Source organism: Rosa chinensis, chromosome 2, assembly GCF_002994745.2.
Source record: "Rosa chinensis cultivar Old Blush chromosome 2, RchiOBHm-V2, whole genome shotgun sequence".
In the NCBI taxonomy this organism is placed as follows: Eukaryota; Viridiplantae; Streptophyta; class Magnoliopsida; order Rosales; family Rosaceae; genus Rosa; species Rosa chinensis.
The window spans coordinates 73,958,943-73,975,574 of NC_037089.1; the positions used below are offsets into that span (position 1 = coordinate 73,958,943).

The 16,632-nt window shown below is 36.2% G+C and overlaps 2 long non-coding RNA genes across 2 annotated transcripts; one reads left to right on the plus strand and one right to left on the minus strand.

The window, feature by feature from the left end:
* The first annotated feature begins 1,427 nt into the window (after positions 1–1,427).
* Positions 1,428–2,943, plus strand: LOC112189441. The gene is made up of 2 exons (XR_002931926.2): positions 1,428–1,708; positions 2,575–2,943. It is a non-coding gene; the product is annotated as an uncharacterized LOC112189441 (long non-coding RNA).
* Positions 2,944–3,435: 492 nt separating this feature from the next.
* On the minus strand, positions 3,436–5,619 carry LOC112189395. Its single transcript, XR_002931907.2, has 3 exons — positions 5,390–5,619; positions 4,726–4,804; positions 3,436–3,802 (listed from the first exon to the last, which is right to left on the minus strand). It is a non-coding gene; the product is annotated as an uncharacterized LOC112189395 (long non-coding RNA).
* Between the last annotated feature and the right edge of the window lie 11,013 nt (positions 5,620–16,632).

The following is a 16,632-nucleotide window of genomic DNA, read 5'->3' on the forward strand; positions in this document are numbered from 1 at the left end:
TATTAGGGTAAGTTTTTTGGACAAATGCTAGGGTAAATTGTAAATGGTCTGTATGCCTGTTCAGCTTTCTGGAATTTATAAGAAGATGATCAATTTGCAAGTTCCTTGTCCAGAAATAGGCATGCTTGTACAAAACTTAACCATGCCTAGGGATCGGTTAAAGATGGTTTGCTAATATTGGTATGCACAATATTAGATAACTTGCAGACCTCTGCAGCCTCACATATTTATATGAGAAGACGATTCTAGCTAGAGGGTTTCGGGTTTCCCACTGCAAATGTTTTAGTAAAGCTAATTAAGAGTCATATATTTGGTTGATGAGCATGGGCAGTTGTAGCTACAATCATGGACAATTTCTCGTTTCCAAATACGTGAAGATTAAGAATTAGTTAGGATGATGAACAACCAGAAGCTCAAAGTTGAGAGTCGAACAAATTGTCATTGACAATATCCCTTAAGTAAAAAAGGGATGTCATTTCTCCCAATTGAGAGATTGTTACGTAGGGCAGACGTACCACGTGTCAGATAGGGCTGACTAATCAGTGCATATGCAGTAGGGTGTTTTGAAATTTTAATTTAATAAAGTAAGGATAATTTGGGAACACATTTAAAATTTTCAGGCATTTGACTGGATAGCCAACCGCCACGTGGTACGTTGATCCCATGTAAGAATTTCTTCAATCTATATGTTAAAAGAGGTCTAAATAAATGGACATATGTCTGTGTATTTGACACATTATTAATTATTATATGCTCGCATTAATTTAAATATATGTATGTTATTAAATCTGTCATTGTATGCGTAGTAGTGTCATTTGGTTGCTCCTACACTTTCGCCTTTGGGTGCTGTTGTGGTATGGACTTGTCTGCATCGCGTTTCCGGGTTACAACCTCTTTGATATCGATTTGCCCTTTTTGGGTAACAATTTTCTGGATGCTTAGCGCTGCATCCCGGAATTTCATCTCCTTTAATAGCTCCGTAGTCTATATACTTATTGCCATCTACTTCTTCAATCAGCAAAACTGATACAAACATAGTTAGGCACAAAACACTTATTACCTTGAACACAACTGATGCCATGATTCACTATTGTTTTAGTTATGGATGACATAATGTAAATGAACTTTTTGTAATTTATAAGCACATCTTTGGTCTAAAAATAGACACAAATCGAAGACTTAGAAGTGCGAGTTATAATTTGTTATTGCCTATTGGCGTTGGTTGAAACCTCTTGCTACATATACCCTAAATATATCACTACGTTTGGAATTGGTTGAAACCTCCTGCTACATATACCCTGAATATATCGGGAGTGTATTCAGTGCACCTACAGTGTTTGGGCACTGACAGCACGTGACCACGTGCCTAACGTTTTAAAAGCCTCCGTTAGCTTAGATTTGGTTAGTCAAGATTGACGTCTGACCACAAAAACAGGTGAAAGGCAGTAAGATGAAAATTTTACCGTCCCCAGACGCGGTGCTCGTGGGAGTAACTTCTAAGCCTCCAAGGTTGCCGCCGACTCCGGTTTTCTCAAATCTGAGACGAGAGAAGAATATTTTGAATTGCAGCATGTATTTGAATTGTCGGCACCGTTAATTGATCGTTCATAGTCGGGCGGCCCAAGTTTGTTCTGATATGGGATCCCAATCTGAGTAACACTTGGAAGTCGAAAATCATCGAAACCCAATTCATTGCGGCAGTTTGTAGGTAACGAATTAGTTAACCAAAAGCAGTTATGGGTTTGTGTGGGTTTGTTTGTATTCACAGGCGGAGATATTGCAGGAGGACGCCTCAATTTTCTGAATTTTTTGTTGTGATTTTATTTACTCGTATTTTCTTGGAGTCTCTCTATTTCCGTACTTCTGAGTTCTGATGTTCATCTCCCATCTTAGATTTTATTACCTTACTTCTCCAACAGTTGATGATATATATCCTATCAAGTTAATTGAATCAATGCATCATGATATATATCCATATTGGTTAGTTGTGGATTTTGATTAACTTACTCTCACTTTGAATTTGCTTAGGTAGGTTGTTATATCCAGTTTTTATTTTTATGAGGACCATTTTAAAGGCAAACTTTAATCTTTTTTTGTTAAATCCATGGTATTTAGTATAGTTTTTCTTTCCTGCGCATTGTGGGATACATATGGGTTTCCCTTTTACAGACATATGAGGTTATTCGGCTATAGAATTAGGTGGTTTTAATCCCATCCCGGATAAGTTCTTGACTTGATCAGTGTTTATTTTGAATCTGTATTATGATGTCTACAGTCTCAATTTTGTCAATGTGTTGGGTTGATTCCCTTTATCTTCATCTTTTGTGGCACTAAATTCATCTGCATTGGGATTACATGCTCTGAATTTTCGTTGTCAAGGTTGTTAGATTTCTCTTTGATGGAATTTGTTTGCTTAGTATGATAGGTTTATGCTCTCTCTCTAGGGGATTCTAAGTTATGCCTTCATCTTAGGTGGGTGCTCAACTACTGACCTTTTGAGTTGAATTCCTGCTTAGGATAAGCCTTGCTGTTGTTGATATGGTTTAGAGGCTATGCCTCATTCCCAACTTTCAGGTGTTTCCTTCAGTATGGCTTTTGCTTCTGAGCAATCTCATGGTGCTGATTAATGGAGTCATTGCCCGTGGCCGGAGAGGAAGAAGGGTACCCAATCTCCTCAGCAGTATTGTATGATAGACTTATGGGCATACTAGGGTGAATACGCCGGAAGTTGCTGCGCCGAGATCACATGATTCAACATAGGCATGAGGCTCCTATTGTATGTGTCATAACACGCTAAATGATTAGCAACAACAGTATCGAGTCCTTTAATTTGTTTTTGTACTAAGCCAGATGCTCTTTTAAAGTTTGTGACATGTATTTGATTAGCTTAATCTCACTTAGTGTGCATTGTTTTCCCTTTCTACTATGATTTCCTGAATACCACCCGAGTCTTTAAAATTTCACAGAAGGGCGACCTCACAGCAAATGTAAACAAAAACTATATAAATTAAAGCAAAACAAGTACTGTACTGAGGGAAAATGAGGACTTAATTTTGATTTAGATTAAAGCCAACGACAAGTAGGAGTTTGGCGAGGTCAATCAGAGATCTTTTTGTTAATAGCTAGGTCAACTGAAGAATTCTTACATGTCAAACCTTCTATCAAAGGCTTTCATAAATACACAGTGATCACCAGGTGGAAGATTACTAGTTCTCAAATGCATACTGATCACCAGGAGCAACACAAGCAGTAAAACAAAATTTCTGAAGTAATCTTCTAGTTGAAGTAAACAAAGAAATCTAAATATGCCATGGAATGTGCAAGATGTATGGAATTGAGGGAGGAAATGAGAAGCTAATATTTAGTGGGATCGATTTGACAGAGTAAAAAGCCAAAATGATAAGGCCAATTTAATAAACCACAAGTAGATCGATATACGACTGAAAACATGGCAACTATAAATCAAAAGCACAAGAACATTAGTACCAATGATTCAATGGAAACACAAAATCCATTGTCCACAAGATTTCATTAGTATGCAGTTTTGAATAGAAAGGCTACTAATCAATGCACACCCAAGAGGTAACATGATACAACAGTGAATTCAAAAGGCCAATAGTATTTCCATAAAACCCATTGTCCTTGATAGAAACTATCCTAGAACTACACATCCATATTGTTCAGTTACTGGAACAGTAACGTGTGTCCACCAAAACAACTGATGATTACAGGTTTTTCAGAAACTGACCCCTGACCACTTGTCAATCCTGACCGAACCATCTCCTAAACTTTGGAAAGCAACCTGTAGAAAAATATAATAAATTATATGACTGAAAGTAAATTGATTTAAATTACAAACATAATCGAACATTGAAGATATGAACCCAAACAATGTTAAGGTTTAAACACCCTATATGTATGCGTAGCTTGTCACTCCCCAATCCCAACATTATGACATAGAGAACTACACAGAAAAGGAAAAGCAGAAGAAAAGAAAAAAACCTGCATTTAAAGAAATTCAATTTGGAAGTTGGAACCAAACTATTACTTCTTTCAAAAGTCTAGTATGTTTCTACCATACAAATATAGAAGATACAGATTTCAAAAGAACACATTCACAAATCCCTTGCACCGAAGGGATCAGACCCAAAAGGTTTAGAAGATAGTAGGTTAGTAAATAGTAACACAGAAACTAAAAGGAAGAGTGGCAAAATTAAAACTCTATGAACTCTGCACTCATTCCATACGCTGCATCCTAAGGATCTGCTCAATAGAAATTCTTTCAAAAACAATTCTCAAACAACTTAAGGGTATGTTGAAAGGTACTTAATAGGGATTTAACCAACTCAGAAATTAAACTAACGGAACCCGGAAATGAATGTCAGCATAGTTCCGATCCTCCCAAAAGGAAATAAGGAAAAGAAATTAGATTGAAAGAAATCGACCTTAGAACTCTGATAAAAACCCAATCTTCTTCCTCTCGTCAATAGTCAAACCAAACTCTCAAGTTGTCTCTCTCTCCCACCATACTGGCTCAAAGGATCCCTCATCACCACACGAGAAAAGTCTAATTTTCTTCTCTCTTTAAACACAAGTTCTCCCAGCAACAAAGAGCACCCACTACCCACACTCTTCCAGAAAACTTTTAGATAGAACCAAAGTGAGAAACAAAAAGGCAAAATAATATATAGATAAACTAAAAGGTGTAGATAAAAGTTTCTATACCTTGTACGGTTGCTATCAAGGAAAGAGCACGAGCAGGAGACTACACAACTTCCGCTTTGATTCATTCAACATAAGTTCCCTGCCCAAGAAAATAGCACTTTCAATACAAAACTCATCTCTATCCAGAAGCCATATTTTAGATGATTTCTTGAGTCTAGAGTATATTTTGCATGTAAACTACTCCAAGTGACCATTTACTCTATTGTGCTAAACATGAGGAAGTTGCCACAACCAATAGAAACCTTTGGTTACAGTCTATGTAATAAAAAAAACAAGATGAAATGAGGAGAGTTGGAACAGGAAATCAAAATCATTGGAATACAGAGATGTAATTATGCAATCCTATTTGCACGAATGAACAAACAGAGCATAGACTATGCCCTCGGTATATGAAAAAAATTGAAATGTCCCGATAGGATTCTATGTCCTCAAAAACCATCAACAACGCAAAAAGGAATCCACTTTGCTCCATAATTTGGATTCTCTAATCTAAATTGACTACACCGTATCAGTACAATCAACTCAATCGAAGCAAATATCTAGCAAACTCAATAGCCCGACTGCTCTAATTAACCATTAACATCAACTTAATTTTTTTTTCTTAAAAATTAAATTTATGATTCTCAAAACTGAATTTGAGCATATTGAATATGGGTTTGCAAACCTGAGGTCGTTGAAGATACGTTTGATTGCATTCCGATACGGATTTCGACGATCGCCGACGAAACGCAGCGTTTTGATCAGCATCTAGTCTCTCTCAGCACACAGAGAGGTGCGAATGTGTTTGATTCTCATCACAGAAGAGAGGCGAAAGAAACAGAGATGGGTTTCTGAACTGAAATTTCTAGGTCGGCAGTCGGGGACGAACAACACCAGCAAGAGGAAATGAAAGCCCTACTGCTAAATTTTGTTTATATATCCTCTCAAACGATGTCGTTCCATCCCTAACCTCGGTATTTTTAAAAAATTGAAATGGCCCCCCAAAAAAATAAAAATTTGAATATCCCGCCTAATATTCCAATCCTAAGGAGCCAAGGAGGCAACCCTAAACTTGACATCTCGTGACAAACTTTCGAGTAAAATTTTTGTGTCAATTCTAAATTCTAAAAATCTCAAAATTTTAAATTCTGAATGTTATGTATAATCGTTTTAATGAGAAATACATTTTAGCAATTGTCTTAATTGACGACAAACGAGGCTAATTTTTTTCACAATACATATTACTATGCGACTAATACATAAATGGAGTCGAATCTAATGTTTATGCAGTTTTGAATTTTCGCAAAATCACAAAATAAAGATGTGTCTACTAACCTTGTCTAAGTTATTCATTGGTTATAGATAAATGTATACCATTAAATATGGACACGGTCAATGATAATGAATATATACGGTCAAAACCCGACCATTGGATGCGATATTTTAGATGTTATATGCATACGATAAAAAATTTATTCACATTTATAATCCTATATTTATTCATGAAAATTTTTGAAGAACAATTTAATTGAGAGTGCAGTCGCGGGTAGATGGATATAGGCCATGTGAGAGTGAAGTCACGAACCTCTTGTCTAACTTCTTCATTGGTTATATAGAAATGTATACATTTCAATACGCCTCATTAACCCGACCCGGCCCATTCGTGGCGGGCTTTATTGTAAATCGAATTATCCAAACCCATCCATATAAAGCGGGCCTTGGGGGTTTTTTCGGGCTGGACTTTATTTACAAATAAATCTTTAAAGATACTACGTTTCAAAATAATAATAATAATAATCTTTAAAGATACTAATTTTTTATAAACCTATATTTATATATCATACACTCTAAATAGCAACCTCTATCAATTCAAAGAAAATGGGAAAACCGACTGTTGGATGTGATTATTACAATAAATTATGAGTGTGGTAAAAAACTTAGCCAGTTTCACCATATTTTCGAATCCGATCGAATTGGTCAACCGTTGTCATTTGTATGTCTTCTTGATTGACCGATGGTGTGACGACCGCGAAACGTGCTTATTTTTTTACATTACGTCTTTAAATATCCAATCGATGGATGTGAGTGTACATAAGATAAAAATTTCAATTTTAATTACAAAGACGTTGGCCTATACCAATTTGCCTTCTAAAGTTGTATGACTTATACATTGCATTTAAATTGTTGAGGTTCATTCTAAAGCAACCATGAAGTGGAAAATGAATTTAGAGAAACCAACCGCTCGATGGAGAGATTGTAATGTTTTATGGTGGTTGTAAAAAATACAGTCAATTTGGTTCTCGTTTCGAATTCGATCAACTAGGTCAAACTTAGTTACTTTTATAAACCTATATTTATTCCAAAGAGAAACCCCTATTAATTCAAAGAAAATGGAAAAACCGACCGTTGCATGAAATTATTATAATAAATTATGAGTATGGTAAAAAATTTAGCCAATTTCACTATATTTCCGAATCCGATCAAATTGGTCAACCATCGTCATGATATGTAGAATATATATGCACATATTCTATATAGAAATATGAGAACTTCCACACACATATATAAACACACACACACACACATTCTTATATATATATATATATATATATATATATATACAGGGCCCTTCTAATAAGGGATCCATTTTTTGGTCTTTTATAGGGATAGGACATTATACCAACTTTGCAATCATATTTTGGCATCTCAACCATTCAGTTTTTAGGTCATAATATGTAGATCACTTATGCAAAATTTCAGCCAAATTAATTATCATTAAGGCATTCAAAATAGTGATTTAAGATCATAAGTATAAACAGTTCAGGTTTGACATATTTGATTCGTCCATTGATTTAATCTAGTTTGATATCTTAACGATCACCGATTTGGCTGAAAATGTGCAGAAGTGATCTACACATTATGATCTAAAAACTGAACGGTTGAGATGCCAAAATGTGATAAAAAGAAGAAAAAAAAGTTGATCTAATGCCCTATCCCTAGAAAATACCTAAAAAATGGATCCCTCAGTGGAAAGGCCATATATATATATATATATATATTTATATGATTGAAGAACAAATACAAAACTAGAATCAATCAAACCATGCAAGAAAAAATTAATTCTTGGAGATGAAGTCCATGTCTCCGGTACGTCATTTGGTTATTATATAGTTTAGGGAGATTGGAAGAATGGTAGTCGAGATCAAGAGAGGGAGATATATATGTGTGTGTGTTTATATATATATATATATATAACACATATATATAATAGTTTACGGACTTTTACGGGCAGGGCCTAGAGGGTTTTTGGAGGGCCGGGCCGGGTTTTTGCTGGCTTTTTGAAGGGTCGGGCTGGGCTTTTGGTCCTGCGGGTCTCCATCGGCCCACTTGATCTGCAGGTTTGTTGATGAGGCCCACATTTCAATATCAACGTGGCTGACCAAAAAGAAATTGGTCAGATCGACCGTTACATGTGATGATCAGAATACTATATGCATATGGTAAAAAATTTAGCCACATCCGTCCTCGATCCACGTGGTCAACCAAATATATATTATTCCTTCGTATTTGTTCATTAAATTTCTCAAAGAGCAATTTAATTAAGAAGAGCTCCTGAGTTGAAAAATTTATACAATAATAGTTGAAGCTTGGGCATTAAAGCATGTGCTCACAAACTGTTTGAATGATTCATTAATATCGTTTTAGAAAATAAGTTATTTTGTAGACAGTTGTAATTAACAGTTGTCTGTCTTGACCAAGGCCTAAACAATCATAGACAAGGCTAATTTTTTTTTCACACGGATCATATTACTATGGAGTAAATGTACAAGCAATGTCGAATCCTTTATTTCTCATTATTGATGTCTCAAAATGCACGAAATCTCTACATGCCTACTAGTGTGGTCAAACTTTTCAATTGGCTATATACAAACGTATATCTTTCGATACCTACAATGTGGAGGAAAAAGCAATTTGCTAATTTGACTGTTTGATGTGATCATTGCGGGCTAAAATAGCTATGCTGAAACATTTACCCTATTAGTATTCGTTTAAGTCTTGATCCACATGATCAATTATATTTTATTAAACTCAAATGCTCGTAATCAAAATTATATTTAAGTAATATAGGTTTCTAAAGAAAAATTAAAAAAAAAAAAAAACTAGGTCGAGCCTTTTTTAGTGAACTTATTTTTTTACTAATAACTAGCATTCCTCCATGCATACTCTGCATGTGTGACATATTTTTTTATGAAAATGAAAAAGAAAAAGAATGGAATAAAACAATTATTGGAAGAATATAGTAGGAGAGAAAAGTGGGTTGTGAGATTTTTTTTTTAATAAAAACCTATATTCTAATTGTCATATTCACCCTTATTATTTAATTTATTCTCAAAGTTTTTTAATTTCTTAGGGTTATTTTATGTCAAAATTTTGGTGTTGGCTAATAAATCCTTTTCTTTTAATAATAGTATAAATTTCATTAAAAAAAATTAATTGTATAGATTAAAATAAAAAATAATATTTAACATAAATAATGTAATTTATTAACAAAAACCTATTATAAAAAGAGCGAAAATGATATTCAAAATTAAATAAAATGTCTACGAAGATATTTTTACTTCAACCTTCTATAAACAAAATATGTGCCAATTTTGTTTTTTTTTTTTTAAGTATTATTGATGTAATGAAGAAAAGACAAAAAGTAAATAAAAACCAAGAAAAAACACACAATGGCAGGGGTCGAACCCACATAACTCTTGTTATAATCCTATGCCTTTGCCGCTGTTCCAAGCACTGCCGGTGATAATCTTTCTACTGGTTCTTTATTTATATTATAGTTAGGGATCAGAACCCAGAAATCTAGAATCCCAGATTTGCTTCTAGTGATGGATCGATTCTTCCATTCTTGTTCGACCTCCTTCAGATACCTCAGTTTTCAAATCTATTGATGGCTCTATGCTTCGGCCCTAAACTCATTTGGGAAGGAAGGCCCGACCTTTCATTTTCCGGTGGCAATGGAAGCAGCGGTGCCGACCGACGAGACGCCAGCGGAGGAGGTGGCGATTGGAGCCGTGGAGATGAGAATGAAGACTCGAAATCCTCAATTCCCTCCTCCCCTTTTCCTTTGAGATCCGATCAGATTAAGCCCATAATCAGAAAACCTCATGCTCGATTGCGAGAGCGGCATGCTCCGCTTTTCCTACTTCCAAATTTTACCTGGTTTAATCAGAAAATTTGAATATTTACCCATCTCATGTGTTTCTACCATGTTGACCGAACTTTTTTGGGTTTCAGTTCTGTTAACGGGCGTTAGTATAGATGTAAGTGCCATCTGGATGGCTGGATGAGTTGAATGGCTCAGATTACATATGAGTTATTATTTAAAGAAGAATAATGCCACGTGTGCGTCAGTGTAAAAACACTGACGGTGCATAGAATCCGCTTCCGAATATATCACTACGTTTGGAACATTTTTGGTAGGCTAAGATAGAGTATTGACATGAGGTTAGCTATTCTAGATTATGTTGTTACTCAAATCTAGGTAAAGGTGATCTTGGAACTTGAAAGGGTGATTAGGTTAATCTAGGGGACCTGAAAATCACTCATTACATTTGTTACTTAACTGACTGCACAAATAGTCAAACAAACATCCAAAAGGAAGATGCAAAAAACTAAAATCCAAAAAGGAAATTGCACAAACTAAAATCCAAAAGAAAAATCCAAAGAAAACTAATAACTAAATTTATTCTAAATACAACCCTAACCCTCTGCATTTGCCTTAATTAGTTTGGGGCCTAGTCTCTTGATGACCCCTCCACCAGTCATTGCAGTGAACAACCTCAATTTAGGGTCATGTTGAGTTCGATCACCCCACAACAAGCCTGCCAAGAGACCTGGCCCAACTCCAGCCCAAACCAGAGAGAGGAGGAAAAGTGGGCTTAAACCAAATAGCCCAGCCCAACACCCACTTCCATCACTCTACAACTCGGACCGGCGAGCACCGGAGCCCTAGTGAGCTCACCGGAGCCGCTGCTACCAGCCTACCACCAAGTTAGTCTGGTGGCCTCCCTGAGGCAGCCATATCCCTTCCACCAAACTTGCTGGTGTGACTGAGAACCAGCGACCGCAACCGGAGATGATCTGACCCGTCGCCTTGGAGGAAAAGCTTAAATAATCCAAGCACATTTCACCACCACAGAGACGCCACCGCTGCGACAGCACTCATGCAGTGGAGATCACGCTAACACGCCAATCCAATCCAAGAACCTGACGCCGACATAGAGCCCAAACCACCGTGCGTCAAAGCACCTCCGCCACCTCGAGGAGACACAGATCTGCCCTCCTACTTGGCTCGCCTGCAAGAACCGACGCTGGAGGGCCCTTGTAGTAGTCAGAGAACCTGTCGGGTCGCCGCAGCCTTGCTTCACGAAACCTAGGGTTTCGGTATGATGCTCCGCGAAAAGTGGAGCTCTGTGATCTTTAAATTTTTTTTTTGAAAGAGTGAGTAGTTCTTTAAGAATCATATAGTATGAACACACTGATTTAGGTCACATAGTGAATCTCACGCTTCAAGGAATAGAATTATGCTTTCAATATTGTGCATTAGAGAAACATTGTAACTTGCGTAATCAAAGGAATTTTTTCTCTTTTTTTCTTTTTTTTATCAAAGTATAATATTATTATTGGGCGAACACTCCATAAACATATAACATATAAGATCTATGAGTATACATGTAGTGATCTCATTAAACCTTTTTTAGGTAAACCGTGTGGAAAAAACTCTATGCAGAAGAAGAGTACCACACACCCTAAGATACAACAAATTAAATGAGAATCATACATAAGTAAATCCATAAGCCATGGAGGACCTTCTTCCAAACAATGAAAACAATCTTTACCATTTAGGACCTGATTGAGCTAAATTATGTGCCACAATATTGCTTGCCCCATGTTGGAATAAAACTTTAATCTCTCCCACTACACAAACCAACATTTTCACCTCCTCAAAAAAACCACCCACCAATTCCGAACATTCATTATTATCGATCATTTACCAGATTAGATTAATTGCCTCCAACCAATCACTTTCAAATATTACTGGCAGAATCTGTGCATCAATTGCAAACTTCAATCCTTCCTTCATTGCAATCAACTCCGTAACCAAATGTAAGAAAAGGCCAAATGTTAATTTAGCACCAGCACCCATTAATTTTCCCAACTAATTATTACGTAACACAGAGCGGATACCCCTTCTATCCTCATTTTCTCTTACTCCCCCGTCTACATTCAACTTCTAAAACCCCACTTCAGGTGGACTCCCCTGTGTCCTTTGATGCCTAGCTCGCTGCATGCAGACTATCTCTTGTCATGTTTGCCACCTTGAACTCCTGAGGCAATTCCAAACAACGCTCCAACAGTGAAACAGATTCGCCGACCTTTCTTTCCTGCAGCATATCATTCCTCACACCCTATAAATACCGAAAAATATAGCTAAACCGCTCCAAATCATCCACTGGCAGCGTTTGCATTGCTTGAGAAAAAAGATCAGCGAAAGAAAACTAATGCAATCCTTGTAGATGATTCATGAAAGAAATAGACCATACTGCTTTACTTATTTAGTGTTTACATTCCCAGATTGCATGAACCAGAGATTCCATTTGTTTTCCACAGCGAAAACACATAGTAGATCGGGAAATTCTCCGCTGGTATAAGTTGAACGCACATGGAGTCACATCTTGAATACTGAAATACTGAATAGCACACCACAAGAAGTGTCAAATTTTATTTGGAACTTGGAGATGCCAAATTTGTTTCCAGATACCATCAGACAAAGTGAAACTTGCACTACTTGCCTCTCCCAACTCCAACTCATAAACTTGTATAGCTAAATAATAAGATGAACGCACTGAGTATCTACCATTTTTCTCAACGAACCAAACAAGTTTATCAACATACCTGGCACCACAAACCGGGACAGAGAGCATGTATGACATCTGCATCAATGGGTAAAAAAATTTGACGAACCTTTGCCACGTCCCAACTCCCCGTATAAGTTAACAACTTACTTACAGTAGCATCATGAGGCAAACATTGTGAAATAAATAGTTTGAAATTCATTGGTCGAGGCACCCATCGATCAATATGAATATGGATCGAATTACCACCCGCAACTCCAGATTAACAATAACAAATCTCTTCCCCAAAGAATAGACTCCGCTACAAGAAATCTGTTAAAACAGTAATGCACATTGATAATCTAGTTATCTAGATTAATCTAGAACTTATACAAATCTAGCTAGATTAATCTAGAACTTGCACAAATCTAGCTAGATTAATCTAGACTAATCATGTTATCTAGTAAGTTTTAGTGTAGTGTATAATTGTGTGGTTAACAATTAACCACATAAGCACCATGTAATTAAGAAAATCTGAATCTAGAAGTGTCACGAGGAAGGTGAGGAAGGTCGGTGGACTTGTTCTATATATTTGCATGAAGAGATGTTAATTAATGAATGTACCATCAATTAAAATGAACCATCAATTATCAAAAACTCCTCTGTTCTAATTCGTACAAAACACCTCCTCTGTTTTAACTACTCGACCATCTCCTCTTAACTTTGCTCCCAAAACTAAAGTCTTAAACATATTGTCCTAGATCACTACTAGTCGACTACTAAAAGCTTCCTCACCAAATTCCAACAGTGGTATCAAAGCCATAAATTTTAACAAAATCTATATGAAGGAAGTATTAGAGATGGCAATGGGGCAGGTTGGGGATGGGGATCACAATACCATCCCCATCCCCGAGGTCATTATCTACCCCCATCCCCGCCCCAATCCCCAATAAAAATATATTAGGGATTTTCCGTCCCCATCCCCATTGGGGACTAAACCTCCAAACCCGCCCCATATCCCCAATAAGAATTTAATAAATAAAATAATTTTTTCTCATATTGTCTTTTTAAAAATCAAAATCTATAACAAATAAATTTAAACCATGATTAAATTCGTAAATCATAATTCAGTGAGTGCAAAAGTCAAAACACCATTAAAGTAAAAGTGTAGCCATTAAAGTAAAGTAGTAAATGTATATATTTGTGATTTATATTATAAAAAATAAATTAAAATATATATAAGCTAAATATATGTATATATTTTTGGGGCGGATTTGGGGATGGGGATCACAATACCATCCCCGGGGATGCCCCAATCTTATATAGCGGGGATTGGGGATCCTCATCCCCATTCCCCATTTGTCCCCGAATTCTCCCCCCATTAGGGGCGGGTATCCAATGGAGCTCCGCCCCACTGGAGATTTTTGTCATCCCTAGGAAGTATCGCTTTAAGCATTCTGCTAACCAAAGAGTGAGGATTTTCAAACAACTTCCATGCCTGTTTGCCAACCATTGTTTGATTGAATAAAACAAAGTCTTTAAATCCAAGTCCTCTAATTTTTTATTTTATTTATTTTTATTTCAAAAACATTGACCTAAGCAAAAAAATTTCCAGATTCGCACAAGATTGTACTTCAAAACATCACGTGTCAAAACACATTAATTAAACTAGAGCAGTACTTCTGCAGCAAATAAAAATATCTCAAAAATTTATAAGAGGACAGACTAAAGAGACATCCAATTATTCCTGATGGTGAGCAAAGCCAAGCAAATGTAGACCTAGTAACCTCCCTTAAGATCATTGACAACATCATAAGGAATCGGAGTAACAGTTTCCATAACTGCACCTTAATCGGCATACCGTTGTGGATGGCGCCATTGACCTTGACGTCGACGAAATAGCCGATCCGGTAGGTCTTCAGGTAAGTCGAGAGTGGGATGTAACCCTTCTTCCTGAAGGCCCTAGAGAACAAGTCTCTGGTTCGTGATCGGAGACCATGTCCAGCCGGCATTTTGAGCTGCTCTCTCTCTCACTCTAGGGTTTCTGAGTTTTCTGTGGAGCGGCTGGGAATATGAGAGTTCAAGTCCACCAATTGACTTTAGTGTGCATAAAAGGAAGTTAATTATGTGCTAGTTTCTAACAAGACCTCTTATATTATCATTCATGAAAGCTAATAAGTTAGAAAATGAAGGACATCTAATTAAACATCACCAACAATCACTACTAGAAATTTCCCCATTCCACACTGATAGAAATTAGTCCTCTTTGTCTCAATACACATTGATAACAGTGGCTAAAGACATTACCCACTATGCAGCCACTAATGAGGAAACAGTCCCCTCTATTACAGGTGCTATTGGGACAATCCACACTGATAAAACATCAGTGACATCCCAAAACCCAATGCAGCAAGATACCTTTTTCTTTCCCACTATTTCTGAATCAGTGTGTATTCTCAATGCCACCAATATCAGTGGCAAAATTGGGAGTATATATATATAAAAAATAACAATTTGGTCTAGCTACAACCCTGTATTTCTAAAATGTATTGTACAATTCATATACAATTTCAAATAAAATACAACATAAAAAAACTTAAATATCTTCATGTTCCTCTCCATGGCTGCATCTGCTACCTCGAGCAAGTTTTCTATGCTTTCTGTCAATCTCGTAACTTTTCTGAGAACGTTGCAATCCCACCCTGAGATACAAAAATTAGATTCTAGTTTAATATCTCTGGATGTTAGTACTGAAATTGAAATATGTCTTCTACTTCACTGTAAAACACTAATTTCATGATTTGAAAATAGCAAATATTGCATTGATTTAGCTATAAAGAAGTACCCATATTTAAATTCGAAGCAAGAAACTGAAGATATTGTCTTTAATAAGATATGTAAACTGACACAAGGCAGAATTAATTGACAGAAGTGAAATGAAATCAAGCCTAGACTAATAATACCTTTTTGGAAGAATAAAATTTGTGGAGTGGTTTTAGAATTCTTGGTCAGGCTTGATATTGCCACTGACAACCACTGAAGGCAAAGATGTCATAATTGAGAAATATAGGAGGAACACAATCCTCTAGAGAAATGGCATCAAGGAACTTGGGGGATGAAGTGTAGAACCTGCTGAAATAAGAAAGAATAGATTGAGATATACATTTTAATGAAAGCATTAGTACACATAATGAAATCATATCATTATTGACATTACACTTCATGAAAAGCAATTAAGTCAAAAGTAAATATGGAAAGACATTCTTCAAGTATTCATTTATAACAATAGTCCATCATCTAAAAAGAAAATGGCAGTATCAAATATGGATTATTGACATTAGCAGATAGTAAAGTGACAAAACTATACAACACCATCAGATCAACCATTTTATAAATAGTAAAATTTTATCAGGTGGACTGTACTGTTTAAATGGATTAAGAATTATAAGTGTAAAGTAATTACATGCATTTTTATGCACGTAATTGTACTCTAAATACTAGAATTAAGGTAATCTTTAAGTCAATTATTATGTAATTAATCTATTTTTATTTATTTGCAGGTAATAAGCGGAGTTGCGGAAATCGGGAGAAAATTGAGCAAATTGGAGTTTCTGACAAAAGGACAAAATAGCCGAGGCGAGTCAACTGTAGTAAATGCCATCAAAGGAACGGGATCCAATTACCTCCGATACTACGTGCGGAAATGCATGGAAAAGAGTGAGAAGAAACGGAAAGAATTGTAAAGTCGACAAAAGTAATGCATCTTAATTAAGTGATTAATTGCTTAATTAATCAAGTGATTAATTGCTTAATTAATCAAGTGATTAATTAACATAATTAATCAAAAAAATTGTGCAGCCATAATTTGCTTTCACTCTCTTCCTTTTTGTTCACACATATAGCACGTGAATAGTTTTCCTTCTTCACAATCATCCATTGGAGCCTTAACACGTGGACAGCTATCCACTTATCTTGCTTTGGCTGCCACCCATTATCAATTATACTCTCTTCTCTCTTCAACACACACACAACA